Raw genomic sequence first — 9,880 nt, 5'->3', positions numbered from 1 at the left:
CTGGAAAATCCCATGGACGCAGGAGCCTGGCAGGCTACAGTCCATGGGGTTAGAAAAAGTCGGACACAACTGAGAATCCATAATGTTCAGTAAGCAACAGATCCATTTGCAACAATAAAGAACAAAATTGAAATGTAAATCTAAGCAGTTCATATAAAACTGAGTGGCTGAAATATTCTTTAAACTATAACAAACTAAATACTATACTGATACAAGCATGAACACAATATACATTTTTATATCTTTCTTGTCTCTATCATAAGTAAGCAACTTTAAATAGACAAAGATCACCCCAAAAGTCCTGTCCACAGTTCAAAGTTCTCCATATTTCCTTCTACGTGTGCATGCATGCTAAGTCTCTACAGTTGCGCCCCACTCTTCGTGACCCTATGAACTGTAGCCTGCCAGGCTCCTCTGTCCATGCAATTCTCCAGGCAAGAATATCCCCTCCTGGAAATACAGTGTCTTCAAGAAAAGGGGTGAGGGGAGATGAACCTTGGAATACATGCTGAGACATAATTTAGAGGTATTCGTGATAGAAGAAAGTACAAAGCAATGAATTAAAAATTAAACGTATGGCATGCCTCCTTTGGTATGAGAACACATAAAAACAGAAATTCAAAAGTAACTAACTGAGGGAAGAAAAACATGGCTAAAAGGGTTGGTAACTGAGTGGGGGTGGCGATGGGGCGGGGGACAGAGTCAGGGAGACAAACAGGATGCCAGGAGGTGAGAAATAAGGGTGGGGAGTAGTGGGCAATCTCAAGAGGAACTAACAAGGTCTGTTGCTTATAGTTACCCAGAAAACTTTAAGAACAATAACAGACAAACAAATGGAGCTTAAAGAAGCCCAAGAGAAGCTACCCTGGGCTGGCTGGGACCACACAGCCCCCTGTATCAATGGAGCTTGGGGAGGTGAAGATAATCTCCCACATATTCACACCCAGCGCAACTGCTGACACTTGTTTCCCGCTGAATCAACAGATCCTGGTGAAAGACCACAGGGAGAGGATGAGTGGACTTTGTGCTCCAGGAAGTATATTTCTATCTCTTGAGAAATAGGAACTTCAGCTCTATTCAGTCCAGTGTGCTGGGTTTTCTGGTTTTGGGGTTTGGTTTTGTTTTTTAACTTTTGCTCTTTGGAGCGGCTTTTAAAGTAAATACATGTGATTTTGAGGAAGAACTTCGGTTCCAAGAACTTGCACAGGTCCAGCTATTCAAGCAGTAGTTAAAAAGACAAAGAGTCATAAATGGAGATGGTCACCCTCTCTCACAGCCTCACCTCCAAAAGCCCCTCCTCTCCCACCACCACCCCCTAAAACTCCACGGCACCGAACCACACCTCTGGGTCTGGGTGCCTTCAAGGGGCCACCTTGTAAAACTGTGCTTCAGGCCCTACATTTAATTAATTACACATAGCGTGCACATTACTTTCTTAGTTATTTGAAAAAGCACACCTATTACAAAAGTAATACATACTCAGAGTCAGAGGCAATTGAGCACACACACACACACACACAAATACATGCTCACTAAAGAAAAAAATACAGAAGAGCACTTAAAGGCAAAAAAAAAAAAAAAAAAATTACCCTCACTTTTATCACTTTGATATGATATCATGATTTTAATATCATCTGCTATTTGCAAGTCTTTTTGTATTACAAGGGCAATGAAGAATTTTCTACTCTTCATGTGGTTCCACCATATGCTTATTATTTTTCTAGACATATCAGCAAACTTCTAAAGCATTTGTGAGTGTGGACAGGCTTGCCAGGTTGGGAAACTAAGGAATGAAAGTTGAAACCTTCTTCCCCAATAAGTACCAGGGAAACTGGTGCAACTGGGCTTTCACATGGAGATAAATGCTTCACATGTCACAGTTCAGGGTTTGGCTGTAAGTATGCAACACACAATTGCATCAGCAGAAAAAGGAAGGCGGCAGGGCCTCTTCCCAAGAGTATTCACACACCATCCCTCTGCTGGCTTGGTTACTGAACAGAGAAAACATGTGTATGTGTGTGTAGAGTAAGGGACACAGAGATAGTGTACATATATATGTGGTGTTGGAGAAGACTCTTGAGAGTCCCTTGGACTGCAAGGAGATCCAACCAGTCCATTCTGAAGGAGATCAGCCCTGGGATTTCTTTGGAAGGAATGATGCTAAAGCAGAAACTCCAGTACTTTGGCCACCTCATGCGAAGAGTTGACTCATTGGAAAAGACTCTGATGCTGGGAGGGATTGGGGGCAGAAGGAGAAGGGGACGACAGAGGATGAGATGGCTGGATGGCATCACTGACTCGATGGACATGAGTTTGGGTGAACTCCGGGAGTTGGTGATGGACAGGGAGGCCTGGCGTGCTGCGATTCATGGGGTCACAAAGAGTCGGACACGACTGAGCGACTGATCTGATCTGATCTGATACATATATTTCTCCCCATGGTACTTGTCCCATAGTTGCTGCCTCCTGCACTGCACTGTTGGAACTTTCCATTAGAGTTGTATTTAATCTCATTTTATATGCTATCATGCAACTCCCTTGTTCAGAAACCTTCCATGGATTCCCAAAGTCTGCTGGAAAAAGTTGCATCTACTTGGCATTACATTTCCCCACCCCCGCGCAGCCTCAGCTGACCTTACGTAGCTTGCCTTACACCACACCTGAGTGTTCCACACACCCCACGCCAGGGCCCCTGGGCCCCTCTGCAGACTCTAAAATGCAGTGTGGAGCCCCCCTCTAACTCCAGTAATGAAGTTATAGCACTGTTATCACCTCCTCCATGAAGATTTTTGGGAATTTCCTGACCAATGTGATTTCTTTTGCAAACCTCCTTGAAGACAGGGCCCAAACCATGCAAAATACTCATAGCTTTTGAATGAAGCAATCTACCGTTTTATCCTTTTAGGGCCCATATCATGATTCTTTTCTAAATTTTACTCATTATATTCTACACTGTGTAATAATTAAACAAATATACATATTATCTCAAATCCCTTGAATACAGAGATCATATATATATTTCTAACTCTTCTACATCCACCTCAGATCATGAATGTTCAACCAATACTTAGCAAGCTAACTTCCATCCAGGATTTAAAGACCAGTAACATTTCCATAATGCAAAGGAGAGGATTGGTAACATAGCCTCATTCCAAAACAAGCTGAAAAATGGGAAGTAGTTTATCTTACTTTGTGGGTCTCCCATTCTCTAATCTCTGCCTCCTAGAACAGAGAAATCTAGATATTCCCCAAAATAAAAATAAGTTACATTCTACACCTTTGTATGTGTAGGTCACTGATTTGGAAATTACAATCGATTTCCTTTTGAAATAGTATCATAGGGACTTTCCTGGTGGTCCAGTGGCTAAGATTCCATGCTCCCAATGCACAGGGCCCAAGTTCAATCCTTGATTGCAGAAGTATATGCCACATGCCGCAACTGAGAATTCACGTGCTACAATTAAAGATCCCATATGTCACAACTAAGACTTGGTGCTGTCAAATAAATAAATATTTAAAAAGAAGGAAATCATATTATAAATAATGTTTAAGACCCCCAATAAGTCTCCCAAAGCCAAGTTCAACTCTCAATGAAGCAGAAATAGTATGTTGCAAGAAAGGGTAGAAAAATTACTTACATATTTCACTAGTACAATAACTAATAAAAATAACCAAATATAAGTGATTATTTTTAACTTGAATAATCATGATTCAAGGAAAGTAGATCTAACTATATGAAATGGATGATCTATCGAATCATTGTCTTCTGGTTGCTGACATTCACCAGTCTCTTGGGAAATGAAGATGTGGCCCAAGGACCTGGGTCTTGATCTTGATTCCCAAGTCTGGCCTCAATTCTGAGTAATTTCAATATCTACATGGAACCATGTTTAATACCCCATTCATTCTTTCCCTCGTCTCCTCATTTCCAGGTATATCCTCCACCCCCTTCTCACCCTCCATTCTCACGGCACACCCTGACCCATGCTATCCCCAGGGCCTGCAACAATTTTAAATGTTAAACTCACATATCTCCACTCTCTGGCTACTTACCACCTAACCTTCCAGACCCTGCACTTCATTATTCCCAACACATCACTCTTCAACTTATTTGAAATGTTCAGTTCACTGATCCTTTGACCAGATCTCCAGAGTCTCCTCCTGTTTTATCTCTCCAACTTAGATTCCAGGATCCAACATTTCAACTATTTTTGTACTGCTACTGCTGCTGCTGCGTCACTTCAGTCGTGTCCTACTCTGTGCGACCCCATAGACGGCAGCCCACCAGGCTCCGCCGTCCCTGGGATTCTCCAGTCAAGAACACTGGAGTGGGTTGCCATTTCCTTCTCCAATGCATTAAGTGAAAAGTGAAAGGGAAGTCGTTCAGTCGTCTCCGACCCTTAGCGACCCCATGGACTGCAGCCTACCAACCATGCTCCTCCATCCACGGGATTTTCCAGCCAAGAGTACTCGAGTGGGTTGCCATTGGTACTACTGTCCTTCAATTATATTGTTTTGACAAACATAATCCAGGACAATTTCAGTTGTCCACTGACACAAGAAATGCTGAGAGTTCCTGGAGTGGGAGTCCGGGACATATGTCCAGTTTGATCTTTATTAAAAGTCATGGTCACCTAACTCAACCTCAGTATTTCCTGGCATTCCTAAATTGGATGGTTGGATGGATAATATAAGTGAAAACTTGTAGAGATGCTAAAGAGAAACTCTGCAACCTTTGCAGTGCTTTCAAGATGAATGACCCTTCGTTTAGCATTTCTAGTTTTACTTCAAAACATGTGGATTTGCAATTTTGAGAAAGAAAAAAGTAGGAGGCATCACAACTCCTGGTTTCAAAGTATATTACAGAGCTATAGTAATCAAAACAATATGGTACTGGCATAAAAACAGATATATAGAACCATGGAACAGAATTGAAAAGCCAGAAATAAATTCACATATATACAGTCAAGTAATATTTGACAAAGGAGTCAAGTACACTCAGTGGAGAAAGTACAGTCTCTTAAATAAAAGTATTAGAAAAACTGGATACATACATGCAAAAGAATAGCCTGGCCTCCTATTTTATATCCCTCACAAAAGTTAACTCTACATGGATTAAAGACTTAAATATAAGACAGGAAAACATAAAACTACTAGAAGAAAACATAAGGGAAAAACTCCTTGACACTGGTCTTGACAACGATTTTTTGGCTATGACATCAAAAGCACAAGCAACAAACGAAAAAATTTCCAAGAAGGATTGCATCAAACTAAAAAGATTCCCACAGCAAAGGAAACAATCAACAAAATGAAACAGCAACCTATGGAAGGGAAGAAAACATTGCAAAATATTGCAAACTATCTATTTGATAATGGGTTAATATCCAAATTATATAAGGAATTCACATAACTCAATAGCAAAAAAACAAAAACAAAAAATAAATTTTAACGTGGGCAAAGCACTTGAGTAAACATTTTTCCAAAAAGGATACACAAATAGCCAACAAGGGCATGAAAAGGTGCTCAACATGGCTAATCATCAGGGAAACACAAATTAAAACCACAATGAGTATCACCTCGTGCCTGTCAGAATGGTTATTACAAATAAACACAAGAATAACAAGTGTTGGTGAGGACTGGAGAGAAGAGAACCGTTGTACACTATTCATGAGGATGTAAATTGACACAACCACTATGAAAAACAGTGTGGAAATTTCTCAGAAAGCTAAAGATAGAATACCATATTATTCAGTAATCTCACTTTTGGGTATACATCCAAGGGAAACGAAATCACTTTCTCAAAGAGATATTTGTACTCTCATGTTCATTGCATCTTTATTTATGATAGGCAAGATATAGAAACAACTCAAGTATCCATCAGTAGATGAATGGGTAAAGAAAATGTCACACACACACACACTCGAATATCACTCAGCCCTTTAAAAGAAGGAAATTCTGGGGACTTCACTACTGGTCCAGTGATTGGAAGTCTGCCTTGCAATGCAGGAGACACAGGTTCAATCCCTGGTCAGGAAACTGGGATCCCACATCCCTCAGAGCAAGTAAGCCCATGTACCGCAACTGGAGAGTCTATTTGACTCAGTGGGGGATCCTACATAACACAGAGAAGATCCTGTGTGTTGCAAACTAAGATCGCATGCAGGCAAAAAAAAAAAAAAAGGAAATTCTGCCTTTTGCAACAACATGGATGGATTCCGAGGGCATTATGCTAAGCAAAATGTCAGACAGAGAAAGACAAATACTGTATGATCTCAATTACAAATGAAATCTGAAAAAGCCAAACTCATAAAAACAGTAGAGTGGTGGTTGCCTGGAGCTGGGAGATGGGGGAAATGGAGAGATGCTGGTCAAAGGATACAAACTTCCAGCTCTAAGATGAAGAAGGTCTGGGGATTGAAGGTACAGCATGGTGTAGACAATAAACAAATTGTATTCTATACTTAAAAGTTGTTAAGAGTAAGTTTTAAATGTTATCACCATCACCACTACCCCCCAAAAAAGGGTGTGAAAGGATGGAGGTGTTAACTTATTGTAACTATTGTACCATTTTGCAATATACTTGTCTATCTAATCACCATACTGTACATCTTAAACTTACATGTGTTATAAACCAACAACATCTCAATAAAGCTGGAATAAAAAGAAACAAGAAAGAAAACATGTTTTCCTTTAGGGTAGATGTGTCTGTGTTGCTCATAATTTCACAAGCACATGACACTTTTCTGCCTTCATAATTTGGTCCATCATCACATAAGGAGAAGAAAGTTTCCTGGGAGGAACATGGAAAAGCTCTGAAAGAGAGCGGAGGAGGAAGAAAGAATCTCAAGAATATGTGTTTGTGTGTCAGAAAGAGATTGCCTGAAACAGAACTGTGATATAAGCCCTGAAAGAGAAAGTGAGGTTTATAGTGGCTTGTATCCATTAGGCTCTGAATCAATCTCAGCACAGTGTTATTGTTTAGTTGCCATCCATTAATCAACAAATACTTTTGGAAAACTTATATTTGCCAGAAACTGTTCCAGAAGTTTGGGAAACAGAAGTGAAGAAGACAATGTCCTTGCTCTCATGGATCCCAGGTTCTAATGGGGAAAAAGTTGGGTTGTTTTTTTGTTTGTTTGAAGCAAGGACAGCTAGACATCGAATGAGGAAAGGAGGGATATTTTAGATTGTGTGGTCATTCCTAAAGAGGTTATATTTGAGCTGAAAACTAATATTGAAGAAAGAGCTATCTGTATGGAAATCTGAAACCATGCCTTTTCCTTATTAATACAAGATGGGTGCCATAGCTTCAAGCATCACATCCTCACATAATTTCCAAAGTAGGTCTGATGGTTTATCCTTACAAGAGTTTCCTTTCATCAGGAAGAAACATACTTCCCATAAGCCCCAGCATACTTCCCTTCAGGTCCCATTGGTGGCTAGAACAAGGTCACATATCTACTTTCCAAACAGTCACTCCCCCCAAAGACATCAATGATTGGCTGGGAGCAAGGATGCTGTGGCTAGGAAGGGGTATCCTTCCCTGAGCACATGCTGTCCCAAACCTAAACCAAACTGGCCTGCTGTCCTCAAAGAGCAACAGTGAAATAGTTACTGCAAGGACCAAGCACAAGATATTTCATTTACCTAGGATTTATGGGTTCATCCAGCACCTCAGCTTGCATAAGGCATTGTGCTAGTGTTAGGAATAAAAAGAAGACTTAGACACCACTTGTACATCTCACTCTACTTCCCTTACCCTCCCCCTTACTATTTCAGAGGTACATGGCCACTTGCCACCCTGAAGCCTCATCTTTTCAGCCTGAATGACTTCTTCTCAATTCATGCCTCACATTTATTCATTTTACAAATATTCATCGAGCATCTGAGTCATTGGGATACAATTTTGCTAAAAAGATGGTCCATGCTCTCACAGAGTTTCTAGTTCAGTGCTGTAAAGAGTTAAATGGTCAATTACAAGAAAGAATAAAAAGTGTTAACAAGAGGTGAAGCCTGGGTGCTCTCAGAGCACTAAGGAGCCGCCTCGACTTGTCCAAAGGGACGGCAGTAAGAAAAGACATGCTATTGAAAATGTCATTTAATATTTATTTATTAAATAATAAATTTAACTAAATAACTAAATAAATTTAATATTTATTTAGAGGATGAATAGAAATTTAGGGAAATGAGAGTGGAGGTAAGGAGTCCGGGAGAAGCTGAGGCTAGTCCATCTAGGAAAAAATGAGCATGGTGCAAAGGGCCAGAGGTGGAGAGAGAGAGCTGAAAGAAAGGAAAGTGTTGGAGAAAAGAGTGGAAGGGAAGAACAGGGAGAAATGAGTTTACAATAATAAGTGGAGGCCAGGTCAACATGGAGGCTAAACTCAGATTTTATCAGCAGAGAAGCCACTGAAGGGTTTGACATGTTTAGGTTTGCCTTTTAGAAAAACGCAGTCTTAATCCTTTGCTCCAATCCCTAACTTAAAGTTCAGCCACGCTGCAAACAGGATGACCAACAAGACACTGTGGGAATGGGTTGGACTGGGTGGTAGCCAAGGAGTGGGTGGGGACTGAGGAGGTCTGGGATTGAGTGAACCGCAGGGCTGTGACCAGCAAGGCAGAAGAGGAGTTAAGGATGACTTCAGGCAGTTCTGGTTTGGGCACCTGGAGAGATGGTGGTGTCCTTCACTAGATGGATTCATTTTTGTGCAAGTTATGTTTGAGCAGTCTCCCACAGGGCACTGAACATGGTGTGTTCATTAACTAACCTTTTTTACCACTTTTCTCTTCCCTCCTGCATCTTTCACATCAAAGACACTCCCTACTTATCTTGAATAACGCTTTTTTCAGCTAGACTTATTTCACCCTTCAGGTTTTCATCATTCTGTGTCCCTTGAGTGAAGCCTGTGTTTTTGAGTCTGTACTATGAGCCAGGCATGGAAATGCAAAACAACTTCATCAGTCGTCACTAATGTTTTTTCAGCTAATACAAATCTAAGGCATCCGATCAGACATTTAAAGATGTCAATGATCAATAAGTTGCGATTAGTAATTGACACAAATCCAACTTTTTTCCTTGCACTTGTCTTTATTCACTAAGAAAAACAAAACAAAAACCCTCGTTCTTTTACATTTTAAAGATTAATTTTATGGGACAGTAGGATGGCACATAAACTGGTGTCAGTTCTGGGTGTTTTCCACGTGGTCTTTTATGTATATGCATTTTTTTTTTTACAATAAGCAATTTCACTACTTGAGGTTTCCCGGTACTAATTTTATAATATTGTGTAGTTACACGCTGGGGTTCCGAATATACGGTATCTCTGTTTTAAGTAGTACCATGCCTGGATGAAGCATCAAAGTGAAAATGGTGAACTTGAAGGGCCTTTAAAACATCTTGAAGCAATAACAAGCCATAGACTGCAGCAGGGGCGTTTTTAAACAGTGCACAGGACTAAAACAATTGAACCAATTTGTCTTTTGTTCTTTTTATTGCATTCTTTATTACATTAATACTGTTTAAAAAGAAACTCAAAAAGCATTAAACTCGGGTACTAAGCTCTGCAAAGTCCTCCCGGGGGCCTGGCTCCTGGGAAGGCCCCCGAGGACGCTCGCCCTCGGTTCTGGGGAGGCGACTTGTAGGGAAATGTCGCCACTCTTAGCCCTCGGCTCGCCCCAAGGTCTCCCTCCAAGCGGGAGGATCTGGACCGAAGTTTGCCAAGTTTTTCGACAAGCCCGGCTGAGCAAACGCCACTGCGCCCGGTCGCCGTTTCGCTCCAGCTGCAGGCCCGGCCGTGGGAAGTTTGCTCGGGGGTATCCGGCCCTTAAGAAAAAAGTCCCCGGGAGCCGGGGGCGCCACCGGCCGAGCCGCACCTGCCCCCCC

The sequence above is a fragment of the Bison bison genome, unplaced genomic scaffold, assembly GCF_000754665.1.
Source record: "Bison bison bison isolate TAMUID 2011002044 unplaced genomic scaffold, Bison_UMD1.0 scf7180017863790, whole genome shotgun sequence".
Classification (NCBI taxonomy): Eukaryota; Metazoa; Chordata; class Mammalia; order Artiodactyla; family Bovidae; genus Bison; species Bison bison.
This window is presented reverse-complemented; position numbering follows the sequence as displayed.